Raw genomic sequence first — 18,298 nt, 5'->3', positions numbered from 1 at the left:
TGACTCATGTGTCCACTGTCAAGTGTGAGACAACTCATGTGTCCACTGTCAAGTGTGAGACAACCCAATTCTTCATACTAGTGGGCTGACTCGTGCTTCGCATGTATATAATTCCAGCTTGATATTTTTCAATTTCTATCCCTCCTCAAACCTCCTACTTGAACTTCCAAATTACATCCCGAACCTCCAAGTTCTTGCGACGTGGTAACTTTGTAAAAATCTTCCTTTATATAATATATAGATATAGTACATGAGAGGGAGACATGGAACTTGGAAGTGGGGGGTGGAGTTAGAACTTGATGGTTAAAAAACCCAAAAGTTCTCATATGCACATGGCAGCCATGGCGCCTCTAATTCTCGAGCCCTACAAAGCCTTGTTGTTTCAACTATGGCAAAAAATGGTAGAGCTGAGGGTTCCAATCTTGAACACACATGGGGCCAGCAGCATTTGCAAGTTGGCTAGCTATTGACTTGTTTTGGTTTACATAAAAATTCACTTTTCAAGAGGTTGATGTTGTTAAGGCACCTTGAAAACCTTGGCAGGAGATATTTGCAACTCAACACAATAGTTTTACTCCCTAGATAGGGCCATTTACTATGCCAGTGGGTGTAGGAAATTGCACCCTACTTCTAATACACCATACACACTTGAGTACCGTAAGGGGGTATCATGCTTCCAAATATTGGCCATTTTTGAAGACAATGGACAAGCTATGAGACAAGCCCCACAAGTAAGTCACTTGAATGGTTGGAATGAACACCCTATAGAGATGTTAATGACTCAGCGTCACAATCAAGTCATGATTTTTAATGTCCACATAAGCCACCATTCCTGATCTAGAGCATTGAGCTTGATTGTGACTCAGCGTCACAATCAAGTCATGATTTTTAATGTCCACAGAAGCCACCATTCCTGATCTAGAGCATTGAGCTTGAGGGAAAAGTGTAGCACACTATTGTCACCATAGGATCATCTCGATGATCAGGTGGAAACACATGAATGATGTAGCAATGACCTGACTACTAACTCACATAACAAATTTAAAAAACCTACATTAATTAAAAGTGAATAAGCCACAATGTGTTTACTTGAGAAGTGATGGCTAAGCTCTTGGCACCAAAAAAAAACTCTACAAGTGTGGACATAATATATTTGGCACGGGTTTCAAGTCGTTACCCATCCATTGCATAGGTGCATGAGAACTAGTTCATGGTATTTATGTTTGAATCAAACCATATTCTTCTTCTTTTCTTTGTGGCATACATGCCCACTACTACTAAGTGCATCTTGGCATCATATACTTCTTTAATTTCCATATGTTGTTCAGACAACACATGGCCACTCCCTTCCATCTATTTAGCTACTCTCAACATTGGGATCATGAACTCTACATGAAGAATTCTATCTAGCCCAAAGGCTAAGTTATAAGGTTTAGTGCTCATTGTGCTATTTTTAATAAGCAATTTGATATGTGGATAGTGTTGATGAAGCTTTCGTTCCCAGTCTGGAATCTTCAATTATTTTTGGGAGAATTACACAAAATACCTCATTTGTGCTCTCACCTTGTCCATTTATCTTTGGATAATAAGGGGAAGACTTATGATGATGAGCAAAACTTTGTCAACTAATGGGCACAAGTGTGGTGCGATATTTTCATGAAGGTGTGACTCTTTGTTGGAGAAGGCCTTGGTCTTTTCTCCATAAGCCAAACTGCCAACTTCAAGGCGAGATCATATTGGTCTAGTCCCCATTGGCAAAAATAAATTCTTCTTAGAAAAACTCCACCGCCTTATTTAAGAAATGAGTCCCTCAATCACTCATGAGTTCTAGGGGACATCCAAACCGTGGTGATGGAATACTCATAAGAAACCTAGTAGTCTTGGCATCAGCCTTAACTACATATCATGCTTATGTGCTTTTCATTGTAGGGCTAAAGGTTTCAACAAAATCAAAGCCCCATTCAGTAAATGGTTTGACAAACATAATAGGTTGTAAAGGCATTTTGTCACTTTGTTTTGATGGATTATGAAATGTTGACACTTATCACATCATTTGACATATTTCATGGCATCACCAAAGAGTTCTAGTAGCCATTTGCATACAGGACTTTTCGAGTAGTGGTTTCACCCCCAAAGTTTTCTCGAGTGACTCTAATGTGAGCTTGTTCAAGAATATCCACGTACTCATCCTCACACACACAAAGTCTTAAGACATCATCCTTTCCTTTTTGTAAAGTTGCCTCGAGATGAGCGTGTATGTTGCTATGGACTTAACTAGTTATCTCTTTCTTTTTAAGGACATTGGCTACTCGAATGAGAGTTTGTGGGGCTTAAGAACTGAGTAATTTCATAACTCCATCTTGTCACTAAACCTATTTGGAAACATGGAAATGTCTAGAATGGTCATCTTCCGGTGGTTGTCCTATTGTCTAGAATGGTCATCTTCCACTCCTATTGGTGGTTCTCCACTCAAGATTCTTGATAGATGGTCAGCTCCAACATGAGTAGATCCTTTACTAAGACATTAAAATTAAACTCTAGAAGCAATAACCCCCTTGTGATGCATCCCATTGTGCATGATTTATTCACGAGATAAAGTAAGGCTTGATGGTCAAGATAGAATACAAAATTATTTGCCAAAAGGTAATGGAAAAATTCATTTTCTGTAGAGACCATTAACAATCCTTCTCTCTCAGTGGTCATATAGTTATTTTTGGGTTCATTCACTTGTCTCCTCACATAACAGACATGAAATTCCTTGTTCTTGTCTCTTGGTTGAGCTAATATGCATCCTATGATGGCATAGGTGGATGCATTGATATGCACATGGAAGATCACATTCCACCTTGGTGCTCTTAAGACTAGAGTTGAGATTAAGGATTATTTTAGCTTGTGGAATTCTTTCTTGCATACTTATGTCCAAACAAAGAATAATATCATACATAAAGGTGAATCTCCTATAGTACCCCATGTTTCCCATAAGTCTTTGGACATCCTTTTGGCTTTCTAGTCTTTTGCATTCTAAAATCACTTGAATCTTTCCGGGGGTGTACATTTGGGAAGACCCACATACAACGTGTGTTCAAAGGGTATTGAAAAATATGCTTTTCTATTAATGTGAACTTAATAAAATGACCCCTTTTTCTTTATAAACTTATAGTTTTTTTAAATTCCATTAAAAATCCTCTTTATGTAAGTAGATTTCTGAAAAATGTTTCTCAAAATCGTGGTTCCCAAAAACCCTCTTAATGATTGCATGTAGTAGACATATATTTGTAAGTAAACCCCCTGAAAATATTCCCATCAGTGGGGGTGGTCCCATTTTTGGACACTAAATGTCCAAGGATTCTGGTTTTCCTAACCATGAATTTACATTTATTTGGGTTTAGGAACAGGCTCTAATATTGGCACCTTTCTAATACCTGTGTAGATGGGGAATATTCTATTTTCTCAACTTTAAGTTCACATAGAGGTCCTCCACCATGAAGACCTCTAAGAATTTCTATAAGAAATCCTTGTATGTGGGACATCAATCGTTGGAATGTAGCTGCATGTTTGTGAGTCTAAACGATATTACTCTATATGTAAATGTTCCCCACCCTGTTGCAAATGTTCCCCACCCTGTTGCAAATGTAGTATTATGTGGATTTTTTTTAGATGATGGATACTGGATTGTATCTCAAAAGAAGATGTAACCCTCTTTTGTGCATGTGCTTTGTGTATGGTAGAGGGTAATGGTCTCTCATTGTGGTAGAATTTACCGTCTTCAAGTTCATGCATACACGGATCTTGCCATTACTTTTGTTAATATAGTGACCACATGTGATACCCAATTATGTGTTCTATCTTGTATTATATGAAATATGTAGAAATGAGTCAGTTGACGTCTTCCTTTCGATAGTCTTGGAATAGGTTATGTTATACATGTATGGCCTTTTTTTTGGCTAGCCTGGTGTCGGTGTCCAGTCGAGACCTGACACTTGCGTGGTTCTAGACCACCTAGTCGGTTCCAAAGGAGACTCGACTAATACTATCGTGCCCAACAAGATAAGCGAACGTTAACACGTTGCACCACCGATTTGCCTAGGTTAAGGGAGTTGGTTGCAATGGAGGCGTGATTAGCGGTTGCATCTAGAGAGAGTCTTAACATAGCTCCCAATCCTATCTTTGGAAGGGGGTTACTTCCGGACAAGATTGACTGTGAACACAGACACGAGTTAAGGCTTATCCCATATATTGCCACACACCCTCTCTCTCTACTCTCATTTTCTTTTACATTTTCCTGGGTACTACTTGTTCGCAAGAATAGTTACAAGTTAGTTACAAGTTAGTTACAAGAAAGATCAAGATTTGTTGCCCAAGGGAAAAGATTGGCGACATTCCACTACTAGGGTGGTCACCAAGACCTCGATCACAGTGGACACTACACCAGCGGCAGTGAAGCCCACATAATTTCCTCTCTTGGCTTCCCTCCTCTGAAAATTCAAAAACTTAATTTTTAAAATCCGAATTTGACTCCTACGACCTATTCAGGCCCCCTTCTTCTCGTCCTTTTTCTATGGCAAATCCCCTAGAGACAAATTTGATTGGTTTTTCTAAGCCATACCTGGGCTCGTAAGCCCTCCTTTTGTTGCTTACTCCTACATGGCCAACCTTTCATCTGCCCTCCAAAACTGCACCTCAAAGGGCTTGGGGTAGGGCTACTTCTTCTTGGCCCTTTTTTCCTTGATAGCCAATCCCGTAGCAAAAGCGTGCGGCTTCGTTAACTCTAGGAGGATTGCAACGTCTTTGAATAATGTCTGCTAAATTTGTTTTGGCTTCCTCCTTCCTCCTTGACTCCATTTCCACCCGTAGGGTGGTCTACCTGGTTTCTCTGGAAGGGTTGTTGTCTCTTATCCTTCTATGCCAAAAGTAAGCTCCATTGGCGAGAGGCAATAGAAGTTCATCCCTATGTGTGAGCTATTGCCTCCTCACTCAGTTCTAGGAGTCACAAGATTCCCCCACTTCCCCATATAGCCTGGGATATAGATGAGAGGCTCCTCTTGTGTGCTAACTCTCCTGCCTCTAAGCTGCTCTGCCCTTCCTTCTCCACCTTCTCGTCCAACTGGTTCTTAAATAGAGAAATCTCATTCCAATTGGATGGTTGTACTACTCGTGCCTATTTTGCAGCTTGGATCAGACTCCTCATGTGCTTGAGAGTTGTCTCCTTGCAGAACTTGAAGTCTCCTTGCCTCCTCTTTTCTCGAAACTTCGATTGAATTTCCTCCTTTTCTGCCTTTTCTCTTTTTGCCCACTCTTGGAAGTCTTCTATGAGTCTTTCTTTATTCCGTATTTCTGTGGCATGAGCTTTTCTCGTTGCATCTATGTGTTTCTATCTCTTTTTCAGATTGGCATGAGCTATCGTCAGAGTGATGTTTACCTCATTAAACGACATCTTGGTTCCTTTAGCTCTTGTGAACTTTCCTCGAGTTGTTCCTGCCTCCTTCTTTAGGGCCTTGATCATCTCCCCATCTTGCCGTTGCTGTTCTTTGTATTCTTCCACCAGTCCTCTGTATTCTTCAAGCTAGGCCCTCAAGGCTGCTTTATCATTAGCCTTTTGGTTTTTGTCTATGCATGATCTCGTAGCTCGTTCATCAGGGTTGATATCCATTGATTCTCATTTGTAGACTACGAGCTCTTTCCCTTTCCCCTCGGAGTGCTCAACCGGTTTCTTGCCGCTCACTTTCAAAAGTGCGAACTATTTTTTCCAGATTTCCACCTCTGTTTCCAACTGTCTAATCTTTGTTTGCAACTCCTTCTCCTGCAATGGTTTCTCCCCCACTATGTCCTGCCTCCATGCCCTTCTGGCTACCTCCCAGCAATCCCCACGGCTCCCACCAGTTGTATCCTTGCTGGTTCTATAGTGTTAGGCTTTCTAGATCCCTCATCTTGATTCCTGTCTTGAGTGTGGAGGGAAACAATTTTCTTGTAGATAGGTCTGGGGGCTTGTATGGCCACTATCAGCTTCCTTAAATACTCCTCCCACACCTTGTTTATATCTTCTAAAGAGTGATTCTCCCATTGCTCCATTTGGTCCGCCTCTACCTCATAGACCTTCAAAAAGTCTCCCACATCTAGCATAATCAATCAGGCTTCCACCGTCACCAATTCCACCTTACCCTTGTTTGCCCTGGCCTGGACACCTCTGATGATTCTTAAGTGTTCTTCTCTAATCATGATGACTTGTCCTTTGGCCCTCGCTGTTAAAACCCTAAGATCTCTCTAGATAATTGTTTGCCTTGGCCTGGACACCTCTGATGATTCTTAAGTGTACTTCTCTAATCATGATGACTTGTTCTTTGGCCCTGGCTGTTAAAACCCTAAGATCTCTCTAGATAATTATTATGCATAAACATGCATAAACTCAACCATCCAACCACCCCTGAGCCCAAGGGATGCACACATGAAATATAATGAAATACATCATACCTTTACCTTAATGTCCCATACCATCAAGAGGTATAACTCCAATCCAATAGCATGAAGCTATAGTGTGAAATGGTAGGTGAGTAGACATGACTCTCTACACAAGAGAGCATAACATAGCCTTCGCCTCACAAGCCCAAGCCTCCAAGCCCCCCTTGAGTGTGCCCCATGCCCCTATTATATAGGAGGGCCCTCAAGCTCGGGGGGGTCACTATATGTAAATCCTCTATATCACGTGCGTTCAAGGCCTTTTTAAAAAGTCCCTTATCTGTGAATTTTTTAGTGAATATAATGTATCCTTTCCTATTCAAATCTGTAATTTTTTTTAAAAAATACAATAAATAAATCCCCTCTGTAAATATATTTCTGTAAGTTTTAAATATTTAAAATGTCCTTCTGTTGAACCCACGTGATACTTACATATTTATACGAGTGACCCCCCCGACCTTAACCCTTAAGGTTAGTCTGAAACCATGCTCCACTAGAGCTTGTTTCCATGCTCCCATGCTCACAAGCCTAATGTGGCTTAGCCTCCTAGTATATGCACACATAATCTTCATATAACATACTTCCCCTCTCTCAAAACATTGCACTCTTAAAATGAAAAGAAGGAGAACTGCACTGAACAATATCAACTGACTCCCAAGTCGAATCCTCTATTTCCCTATCTTTCCACCTAAATTTAACCTCAGGGATTAGTCAACTACAAAGTTTCTTTTCCTTGACTTCAAGTACCTTATCGGGTTCATGTGGAACATAGGATAATTCTTCGATTTCAACAAGTTCTTGAGGAGTAGTTGTGTTATCCTCACCTCCTAGTTTTCCTTTTAATCTATTGATATAAAAGACTAGATGAACTCTAACATGTGGAGCTAGTTTAAGTTCATACACAACCATGCCAATCCATCGATGTATAAATCAAAATAGACCACAATATCTAGGAGATAAATTCGAGCATTTTTCCTTTGACAAAGTTTGAAAATCTTTAGAAACTTTTAAATAAACCAATGCTCCTGGTTTAAAAGATCGAGATGAGCATCCCCTATCAGCATAAAACCGTGCCCTATCCTGAGCACTCCTGATAGAATCTCGAGCTTCGGTTAGCATTTCCTGCATATCACACAAGAAATCCCTCGATGCATCAAGCTCGATGTCATTAAGACTAACATCAATAAGTGCCCTAGGTTGATACCCATACATAAGCATGAACGGACTAAAAACCAATAGCCGTATGTTTAAAACTGTTATAGGCAAATTCCATCATTGGAATATATTTTTCCCAATTTGATGCTTTTCCAGAGACATGCACGAAGCATATCCTCTACAATCTGATTCATACGCTCTGTTTACCCAGCTCTGTTTGCCCATTAGATCGTGGATGATCAAAGTAATTTATACTCAAAGTAATTTCCTCGTTGTTGTAAACCATTCAGAATAAAGTAGGAAAACATGGCATTATAATAGCAGTAACCAAGGATTCATCGGCGCCCCGACGTACCCACATCTGCACATGGAATTATCGATGTCCTAAGTTATCCATATCAATATATAGAGAGTCATCAACATCTGGATGAGTCACATATGCTCATCCGAAAACCTATCAGGTGGACTGTATAAATTAGCTAAAGTACGAAGCTGGAGAAAGAAATGCCAACAAAGGAAAAATCCAAATTTCCTTAATCCGAACACAACAAGATAAACTCATTGAACTCTAAAGAAAGAGATTTCAACAAGTGAATATGCCGACGTGATTATACTCATCAATACATGCATGCTATAGATAAAAGAAGTTTATCTAGAGAATGCCCACACTATAACTTCTAGTGAATTTAGAAAATGAGATTGTCTTTGAATGTTAAGGTCAACATGCTAAGTGATGTAAGCGAAGCAACAATCTTGAGCCCGAATTATCCCATGAGATAATATATGTGAGGGATCACTAGCATCCCATACCACCATGATACCACCCATACATACCTTAACAATTTGAAAACTCCCTAGTATGTAGTCTAGGAAAATATGAATAAATTCCTGTATAAAAGGAATAAAATGGCCTTATCCCAAACTTTCACATACTAAAACCTGTCTCTATATTCCTAAGACTACATCACAGAATAACCCTTATCGAGTACATCATTAGAAAAGAATTTTGAATTATTGGCACCTTTCTAATGATAACTACCCAAAACACAATAAAGTTAGGGTAGAGAAATAACTCACCTAGATACAAAGAAACTAGGTATCTGAGTTGGAATATGTACAAAAGTAAAAGAAGCGTAGTCCAAAATTATGTGCAAAAAACGAAAGCAAATGCTACCCTCAAAACATATGATGTTATCCAAAATATCAAAAGATCATTATAAAACCATGGATAAAAGCATGGAAGCTTCTCGAATCCATGAAAACCATAGTTGATCATAACAATCAATGCATGCCATCTAATGGTCATTAATCATGCTAAAAGAAGCATTAAAATTGGTGGCCAACTCAACAATCCAGAGTATATGAATGTGGTGTCATTCAAGCAAAACTCCAAAGTAAGCAAGTGAAACACGTGTGTAGCACTCATTAAAACACCCCTAGATACAAGTGATCTAGGCAAAACCGGATGAGTCCATATAAAACTTGGAAAACATCCAATAAAATCCAACAAAACAAACTGATCAACTAACCCATGATAGAATTTGTCTTGGGCTTAAGAAATTAAGCATAGACCACACTTAAATAAGTGCACAATAAATTATCATGAAAAAGTGTCAAAGGTGAGACACACTTTGAATGCAGATTATAGCCATCACAAGAAATTAAGGAACATGTCCAAAAAGAATGGCTAAACAATGGTAAAAAATCATGAAAACATCGTTTAGAATTAATCTAAACAAAAATATCTACTAATACGAGGTATAATCATATTAATAATATGCGAATAACCCGCATCTATCTAATGTCTTCATGTGAAAACGTACTTCAACATTAAATAACCCTAAAAAATAATAAATTCTTGAGAAAAAGAATTATCATGATTTTTTTCTAATTTTTCCTAATTTTCTAGGGCCTCAAAATATGATAATTTTGAATTCCACCAAACCTATCTTATGGTATTCCAAACCTTTATTTTTCTAGAAAATTTTTAGCAATTTAATTTATCAAAATACCATTGATATTTTATAAATACCAAATTTTAAGTTTTTTAAAAATAATTTCTCGAATATTTCTAATTTTTCTTGAGAATCCCATCATTCACAAAATTTCCAATTCTGCCTGACAATTCTCAAATCCAATGAAAATTTATAATTTTTATGGATTTATAATTTTTTGTGTCAAAAAAAATATTTTTAAAGAAATTTGAATAGTCACGAGTGCCCGAATGGACACATCACATGCCAAACACCAACCCCACATTTTTCCAAAATTTAAAATAACCTCGGAAGCCAAAGGTTTTTCGGAAGATGAAAAGCCAAAAAGCACCAAGAAAGAATTTCCAAAAATTTTGAGAGAATTTTTTTCCTCAGACTTCACATTTTCTCTAATTTTTAAGCTTTTTTGAAACAATTTCAAAAGCTTTTTTAAAAAAATAAAAAACTCATTAAAAGAAATAAAAAACAATTTTAATAACCATTAATTAATCTTTTTTTATTTTTTTAATGAGTTTTTATTTTAAAAAAAGATTAATTAATTTTTTTAATTAAACTAATCCTCATCATAATTAAATATTGAATATGATTAATATTTAATTTTAAAAAAATCCCTTTTAAGAGAAATTCACACGGGGGAGAGGAAAAAAGAAAGAAAAATCATAATTGAGAGGCTGGGAGGGTCCCACACACACGAGAGAGCATTTCATGCATCAACATGCTGCCCTCTATTGCATTTCAGCAGAAAATTAGCAAAAATTTGATCGCATACCCGCGAAAAACCTGCAAAAATGTATTAAACATTTAAAATGTTGTTTTATTTGTGTGTGAGAAAGACCTAATGTTCGTATTAATAAGAAATGGGTTCAGAGAGTTTAAAGTTGTGTTGCTAAGTTCTATCTGTGGAGGACCCTAAAAGTTTTTTTAATGTTTTCTTCTAATATGTGTGAGCCCATGTCTGAGGGATGTTGAGACACTAGTGTTTTTATCTATTTGTTGAATGACAGAGAGTTTGGATTTTGTTTGTTGTTGTTGTGAATGGATTTATATTCTTTTGATTTAATGTTATAGTTATCATGAATGAGTCGATTTGATAGAGTTCATGGGAATTGAAACATTGTGTGTGTCAGTCTAGTGTTTGGTGCGTTGATGCTGTGTCAATGCTAACTCAGTCCAGCATCAGTTTGAGAAGATATAAAGTCGAACAAGGTCAATTGAGTATCAAATGAAGTCAATTGAAGGTGTAGAGGGATTGGTTGGAATTGAGGGAAGTTTTTGTGAGTTAGAGATGATTGTCACAGGTTTGTCAGTAGTAGTCAGTACTCAGTAGTCATGAGCGGTCAATCGGATTTGTGGGCTAAATGATAGTTCAAAGTCAGCCTTATATGAGTCGGTTGGCATCTAGCTAAATTTTTATAATGTTGGAGACTTACTGGGTTTGAGTGTTCTGAGAATCTGAGTGTCAAAGGATATAGAGGGGAGGAAGTTTAGTCAATTGAGTTAGATTGGAATTAGTTGTGTATCAACTGCAGTTAACTGAGAGCCTACAATGTGATATCTTCTTGAAATTAGAGCAACCTAAGAGTAAGGGAGTGTCAGAGGACAAATAAGTGAAAGTTTATAATTCAATTGAGTTAGATTGGAATCAGTTGTGTATCAACTACAGTTAACTAAGAGCCTACAATGTAATATCTTCTTGAAATTAGAGCAGCCTAAGAGTAAGGGAGTGTCAGAGGACAAATAAGTGAAAGTTTATAATTCAATTGAGGCAACTGAGTCAGTTGGGTTTGTTTCAAACATCTGAATCGATTTCAATCAGATTCAGTCAGGCACATGTTAGTAGAAGGTCAGTAGAGGGTTAGCAAAGTGTTCACGAAGGCCCTTAGGTTGTGAACTTGAGGTTAGCTGATGTTGAAGGAATATAGAAGAGTCGAGAGGACTCATATCGGACCAGAGTTAGCATCAACCATCTCATTCGGTTACAGTCAACTATGTGTCACCTGGGGAGGATTCGGGTCAACTAGTTGTTAGAGGAAGTGAGTTGTGGGCTATATAGGTGGAAGATGAGAGGTGTTGGAGGTCAGGAGCAACTTGGGAGGATAGGTGGAGGGGTCACAGTTGAGTCAGATTGGAAGGTCTAAAGGTGTCAAACAAATTGTGTCAATTGAAGGAGGGTAGAGGATAGGTACATAGTTGATTGGTTTCCTTGGAGCTGGGATCTTAGTGTCCCCTAGTTCTAATCCCTTTACGTTTTCTTCTTATGTGTCTATTGGTGGTGTTATAGAGGCCATCACCCAGCAACCTCACATGCTTTGGTTCCCCCATTAAGGATCAAAAGGTTCTTGTTTAGGGCTTTGATCAGCAAGTTTGAAGCCACTTGTTGATCAACTCAGGACTAGTGGTGGCTGATTTTGGATTTGATGTTTTCAAAGGTCAGAAGGGACAAGATGCCACTGTGTTTTTGAGGAGTTTTGAGTTGGTAGCTTTGAGGAACAACAAGGATGATGATGCCTTCAAGTTAAAGATGGTGAGTCTGTTGTTGGAAGGTGCAACTAGGGAGTGGTTTGAATATAAATCCACAGATGCTGAGAGAGGAAGATGGGATGGGTTGAGAGAAGCCCTGAGGAAAAGGTATGGAAAGGAAGCTAGTCCTAAGAGAGTTAAGTTGAAACAGGAAGAGAATGAAGAAATGCTGATTTTTGTTGGTAGTTTTGAAGCTATTTGGAGAAAGATTTTGAAAGCTTTGGGAGAGAATCAGATGCCACTTGATTTCTAAGAAAAAGATAGGTTTATTGGTGTGTTGCATGAGAACATCAAGGAGAAAGTGGAGCTGAAATATCCTCGCACATTTGACAAGGCAGTTAAGATGGCAACTGAGCAATGGAAAAAGAAGATAAGGAAGCATGAGTTGGCTAGGAAAGATAGGGAAGTAAGTAGACCCATGGAGGCTACCTTGCCTATGGATAAGCATGTACAAAGGTAAGTTCATGTAGAAGTTCCAAGAGTTGTCAATAGAGGGCAAAACGAGCTATATCAAGAGGTTAAAAAGTTGACTCAGCTGATTGAAAGTTTGAATCTTGCTATGTTAGGCATTCAAGATCAAGTGGGAAGACCACTAGGAGAGAGGCAACCAGGGAATAGGATGGATGAGGTTAAATGCTTTAACTATGCAAACCAAGGAGAGAACCAGGTTGAATCTACCCTATTATTTAGAGATAAGAGGTCAATAGGGCTATTGATTATTGAGAACCAGGGGTCATGTGCCACTTCAATGTCTACAAACCAAGGAGAGAAGCAAGTTGAATCTACCCTATTATTTAGAGATAAGAGGTCAATAGGACTATTGATTATTGGGATAAAATTAGAGTGAATCAAGTGCGAGGATGACAACTAACCCAAGGTCATAATGGTATTGTAAGTGTGCTGGAAATAGCCATACTGAAGAGAAAAGTGAGGTTACTAGTCTGAGAAGTGGAAAGATAAGCTTTGATATTTGTGTGACAGGGTCTTCAAATGGATCAGATGATGAAACAGATCTAGACCAAAGTTTGTTGGAAGCAAAAGTGGAAGACCCATGCACTGATATTAATAGATCTGTAAAGTTGAATGTTGGGATACTTTCTAAGAAAGCTGGTACAAATCCAGAGAATGATAGTATTTTGGAGAAGAATCTTGTACTCAAGGTGATAGGTGATTCAGTGAAAGTGGAAGATGGATATGATCACGAATGAGATGAATTATGCTCTAACATTATTTGGTGCCTCTTTGGATGATGTTGATGCTGAGCCTTTGAATGTGGGCTATGTGGATATCCATTTAAATGTATGTAACGATGTGGTTGAAGAAGGTTGTGGACTGCATAATGTAGCCTATGTGAAGCAGTTGCAAAACTTGGATGTTGATGTTGCTTCAGATGCTACTGAGAAGTGGACTGTTTGAAGAAGCACCAAGGCTTGCATGCAATGGAGAGTGAGAAGAATGATGGAGCTAATGCAACTACTATTTTATGAGGAAAATAATACTATTAATAGACTTATGAGTCTATTTTACTATATGATCATCTTGTCCATGAAGGTGCTTTTAGCGAGATGTCTGTATTCAAGGTTCTTAGAGGTGGTCTCTGAGGTTGATGAGGATATTGTTGCAATTCATGTTAAGTCCTATGAGAATAACCAGTTAGATGATTTTATTGTTGTGGAAGAAGATGGTGACTGCATGTATGATGCTAACTATTGGAAGAAAACCCAAGACTTGGATGATGACTTGGATACTATGAAGAGTGCACATAATGATGTTTGTATACATGCTATTTTGCTAGAAGGAAATGCTATGAGAAGACTTATAGTCCTGTATTGGAAAGGAATCATCATGTTTATGAGGATGTTTTCAAAAATGTTTTACAAAGACAGGTGATGGATGGATGTGTTGTACAGCTGCATGATAAAAATAAGTATCCAAGAGGGTTTTGGGCTATAGTGCCATAATGGGATTGGTGGAGAAGATGGAATGGGAAAGCAAGATAATTATTTACACCATGTCAAATCCTTGAGAGCTATAGAGAGGAGTTCTACTCAAATTGGAAGGATCTAATGAGGAAACCACAAAACAAAATCTTGAAAGTAGATCCAGATATTGCGAAAACCTTAGCAAAGAAGGATTCCATCAATTCAGCCTTAGCAGTAGATGACTCCAAAGACTTCCAAGTTTGGATGAAGAAGACAAAATAAGGCCATACAAGAGGAATGAATCAACAAAGATTCTCAAGGGTCTATTTACAAGGAGGGTGATCAAGAAGAGGATTGGATACCTATTTCAGCATGTCTTACGAACTACAAGAATGAAAACTGCAAGGTATGTACCCAAGACCAAAAAGTGAGATACCATAAAAACTAGATGTATCCTATGATGGACTTAGGGATGCTAATTAAATCGATCTAGCACAGCCTGGTGAAGAACCTAAAAAGGTTTAAATCTCAACTAATTTGACCCTCAAAGAGAAGGCCGAAATTATAGAGTTGCTCAATGAACCTAAAGATGTGTTTGCTTGGAATTGTTTAAACCTAAAGGGAGTCCCTCCATGTTAGCACATATTTCCACTTTTAGTAGATGGTAGCAGGTGTTGGCGGGCCACCCCAACAATGGACTGCCACCACTTATCCATTGGGCAACAGCTCCGAAACTTTCTTGTAACAAACTTGTAACTGTTCTTGCCAACGGGTAGTACCTGGGCGAATGTAAAGGAAAAGAATAGTAGAGAGAGAGGGTGTGTGGCAGTATACGGGCTAAGACGTACTCAGTAACACAAAATATTTTTGGTTTTATCTCCATCGATAGTTTTGTGCAAACTTTTTTGATTCTCAAGTTGTGTCATTTCTCTCTCTATTTTTGAAGATGTATTTTAACTCATGTTCGTGTTCACAGTCAATCTTGTCTAGAAGTAATCCCCTTCGAGAGACATAATTGAGAGCTATGTTAAGAATCTCTCTAGATGTAGGCACTAATCGCGGCTCCATTGCAACCAACTCCCTTAACCTAGGTAGACCGGTGGCATAACACGTTAGCATTGTCTTATATTGTTGAGGCACAGTAGTATTAGTTGGGTCTCCTCCTCCATAGCCGACTAGGTGGTCCTAGGTCTCGACCGAACACCGACACTTTTGGTGATCCTGCTAGGGAACGATAGGCCAGGTAGGGAGTAGAAAGATAGAGGTTAGTATTGGTTAAGTCGTACACAATCAATAGGAAAGAACACACTAACTAGGGGTGGGAATTCTAACAAGAGAGGCATAAGAGCACAATGGAGATGGAATGGAGAACAAAGGAATCTCAAACAGGGAAATGTGGTACCACCATAAACAAGATGAAGCTGTAGAACAAGAAGCACCATAAACAAGATGAAGTTGTAGAACAAGAAGCACCACTACACCATCTTCTACACCGACCAATAAGGTTTTCAAATGGAATTCCACAGCACTTGAAAAGATTGATTCGAGATTACAAGAAGAAGTGGATAGGATTGATGAAAGCCAAGCCAGTGTTATATGCACATTATGTGTGCATATACTAGGAGGCTAACCCACATCACTACAAGACAATGCTGCCATACACGCGTTTCATACACGCGATAAATTACAAACGCGTGTATGGTCGCGCCTGTATTTGAATAGAATCGGGTGCGTGTATTTTTGCATTTAAGTTCGCGTGTATGTTTGCATTAATAAACGCGTGTATAAACGCGTCTATATACACGCAGTAATACACGCATCTATACACGATAATATTCACGGGGTAATACTCGCTACTATACACGGATAAATACACGCTACTATACACGGATTAATACACGCATGGCAGAGAAAAACTGAAGAAAAACTGAATTCCTTTACAAAATTAAAAACTATTTTCCTTAAACCATCTCATAGTACATTACAGTATACATCATTACACAATCCCACTACATGCATTTACAACAATGAAATATATTCAAAAATAAATCATGCATGTGAGATGATAGAAATGTCATCAATTTAGAACATACAGTGACGGATTGGTTAGGGTTCGATCTCATCTTCAATAAGATCCATCCTTGCCAAACGATCAACATCAATATCCATTTGATCAATTGGTAAGGCTACGATTAAATTTATTCCACTATCGATATTCTGTACTCCATTGATAATGGTATCGATGTCCTGATCATCCTCATCAACATCACCATCATCCTCAATGGTAGGGTCATTCTCATGATCATGAGAAATGGCATGCTCATCCTCATTATCATGATCATCTCTTATTTCTTGATCATCGATCACAACATCTTCAATGGCATGTTCGACATCATCTTCATTGTGGCTTGTTACATCCTCCATATGCTCCATATCAGTGAATGTATTATACATCACTTTGGAACGTGGTGCAATAGGGATGACGTACCACCATTTGATGTCATGCACCATTGGTAGATAGATAACCTACTCAAATACACACAGTACAGTAATTAATTAGCATATCAAAAGTCAAGGGGTACGCGAGCTTAGATATATATGTACATGAAACACATTAGTAAAAAAATGCATACCTGCTCACATTGTTGTGGCAATACGAGCCTATCTTTCTTTGTTTGCCAGAACTTTGTAGAGTCCATAGTTACATATCCACTTGCATGGCGTTTTATCGTTGCATCAGGCCCTTTTTCCACCACGTTCATTTGCCATTTGACATCCAAAACATACACAAAGAAGCGACGAAAGTCAAGCCTAAATATGTCTTGGATTATGCCACAATAATCATCCATTTTTCCATTAGCTCCCTCAAAGCTACTAATGACACCGCAATCTTGTGTATTTCTCTTTTCATCAATTCTTTGTGTTCGAAAATGCTTGCCTTCACACCATATAGCATTGAACATAGTGCACTGGACCAAAATAGAAGCAATATTTGTGTAAGCAATGTGAATAAATATTAAAAGCAAATCACTTGCAACTAATGCAAAACATTAGTTCTATGTACCTTTGACATGCATCCTCGTGCATACTCCCATTCTTCCGCCGTGATATGCAGCCCCTCGTCGCTCTCTGCTCTCTCCATTTCCTCATGCAACCAATCAACATGGATATCATTAGGAAGTGTTGCTAGATGCTTAGGGTACGCCTTCCGAGAGGCATGTTGCCTCCGAAAGAGAGCTCTTTCTGCTTGCCTGCTTGTCTTTGCATCCTCATATCTTGTAACCCATCTGCTCATCACATCACTATTAAGGATACAAGTGAAATTGAGATCATCAATCAATGTTCTGTCAATTACTTTACTCTGTCCTTTTCCTTGAGGCACAATAGAGGTCATCCTCAAGTCCTCTTCATTGCTCCATAGTCGTGGCAAAGAGCTGTCCACCTGACCAAGAAATTCTGAAATATATACAAGAGACTCTTGTATCAACCAACCCTCGGCCATGCTTCCTTCAGGCCTTGCACTTTGCCTCACAAAGTCTTTTAAGGTCTTCATGAAGCGCTCTAGGAAGAACATCTAGCGTGCATGCACAGTACCACATAAAGCAATTTCGTCCACTAAATGCACAATGAGATGTAGTTGACTTGTGAGAATGGTTCACGGAAAAGTCTCCTCTACCAAACAAACCACCTCCACTGCCATAACACGCGCATCATCCAACGTGGCTGGATCAATTGCTTTGGAACTAACATATCTGAAAAATAAATAAATAGTACGTTGTACCTCATGCACGTTCATTTTGCAAGGTATAATGAAGGGTGATCTGAGCATGGGTTTTACATACCTCACAAGCTCGCCCATCTTATAAATACATTTTTTCAAACTCTTATTTGCACAATGGTCGATGCTGGTAGGTAGTATGAACTGCGCACATAAGAGCACATTTATGGTTTATGGCATTACAAAATTTAATTTCAACGTACGTACAAGACTTGGAAAACACTTACTTGAAGCATCTTGTGCCAATCGTGGGACTTCAACCCATATAGTTGCTCAACGCCTCTTTTCTTAGTGGTTGTAAAGGCTCCCTTCAATGATCTCATGCATCCAGTGGGAGTACGCAAAGTGGTGATGGTCTGCTTTACCTGCTTCTCCTCTTTCTTTGATATAATCCATGGTGCAGGCAGAAGACGAACGTGCCCACCCACCTCTCGTGGCCAAGCTTGACGCATACGTCCTGCAACCCGCAAGTCCTC

The sequence above is a fragment of the Cibotium barometz genome, chromosome 51, assembly GCF_041138505.1.
Source record: "Cibotium barometz isolate CiBa-2024 chromosome 51, ASM4113850v1, whole genome shotgun sequence".
Lineage (NCBI taxonomy): Eukaryota > Viridiplantae > Streptophyta > Polypodiopsida > Cyatheales > Cibotiaceae > Cibotium > Cibotium barometz.
Note: the sequence above shows the minus strand (reverse complement) of the source record.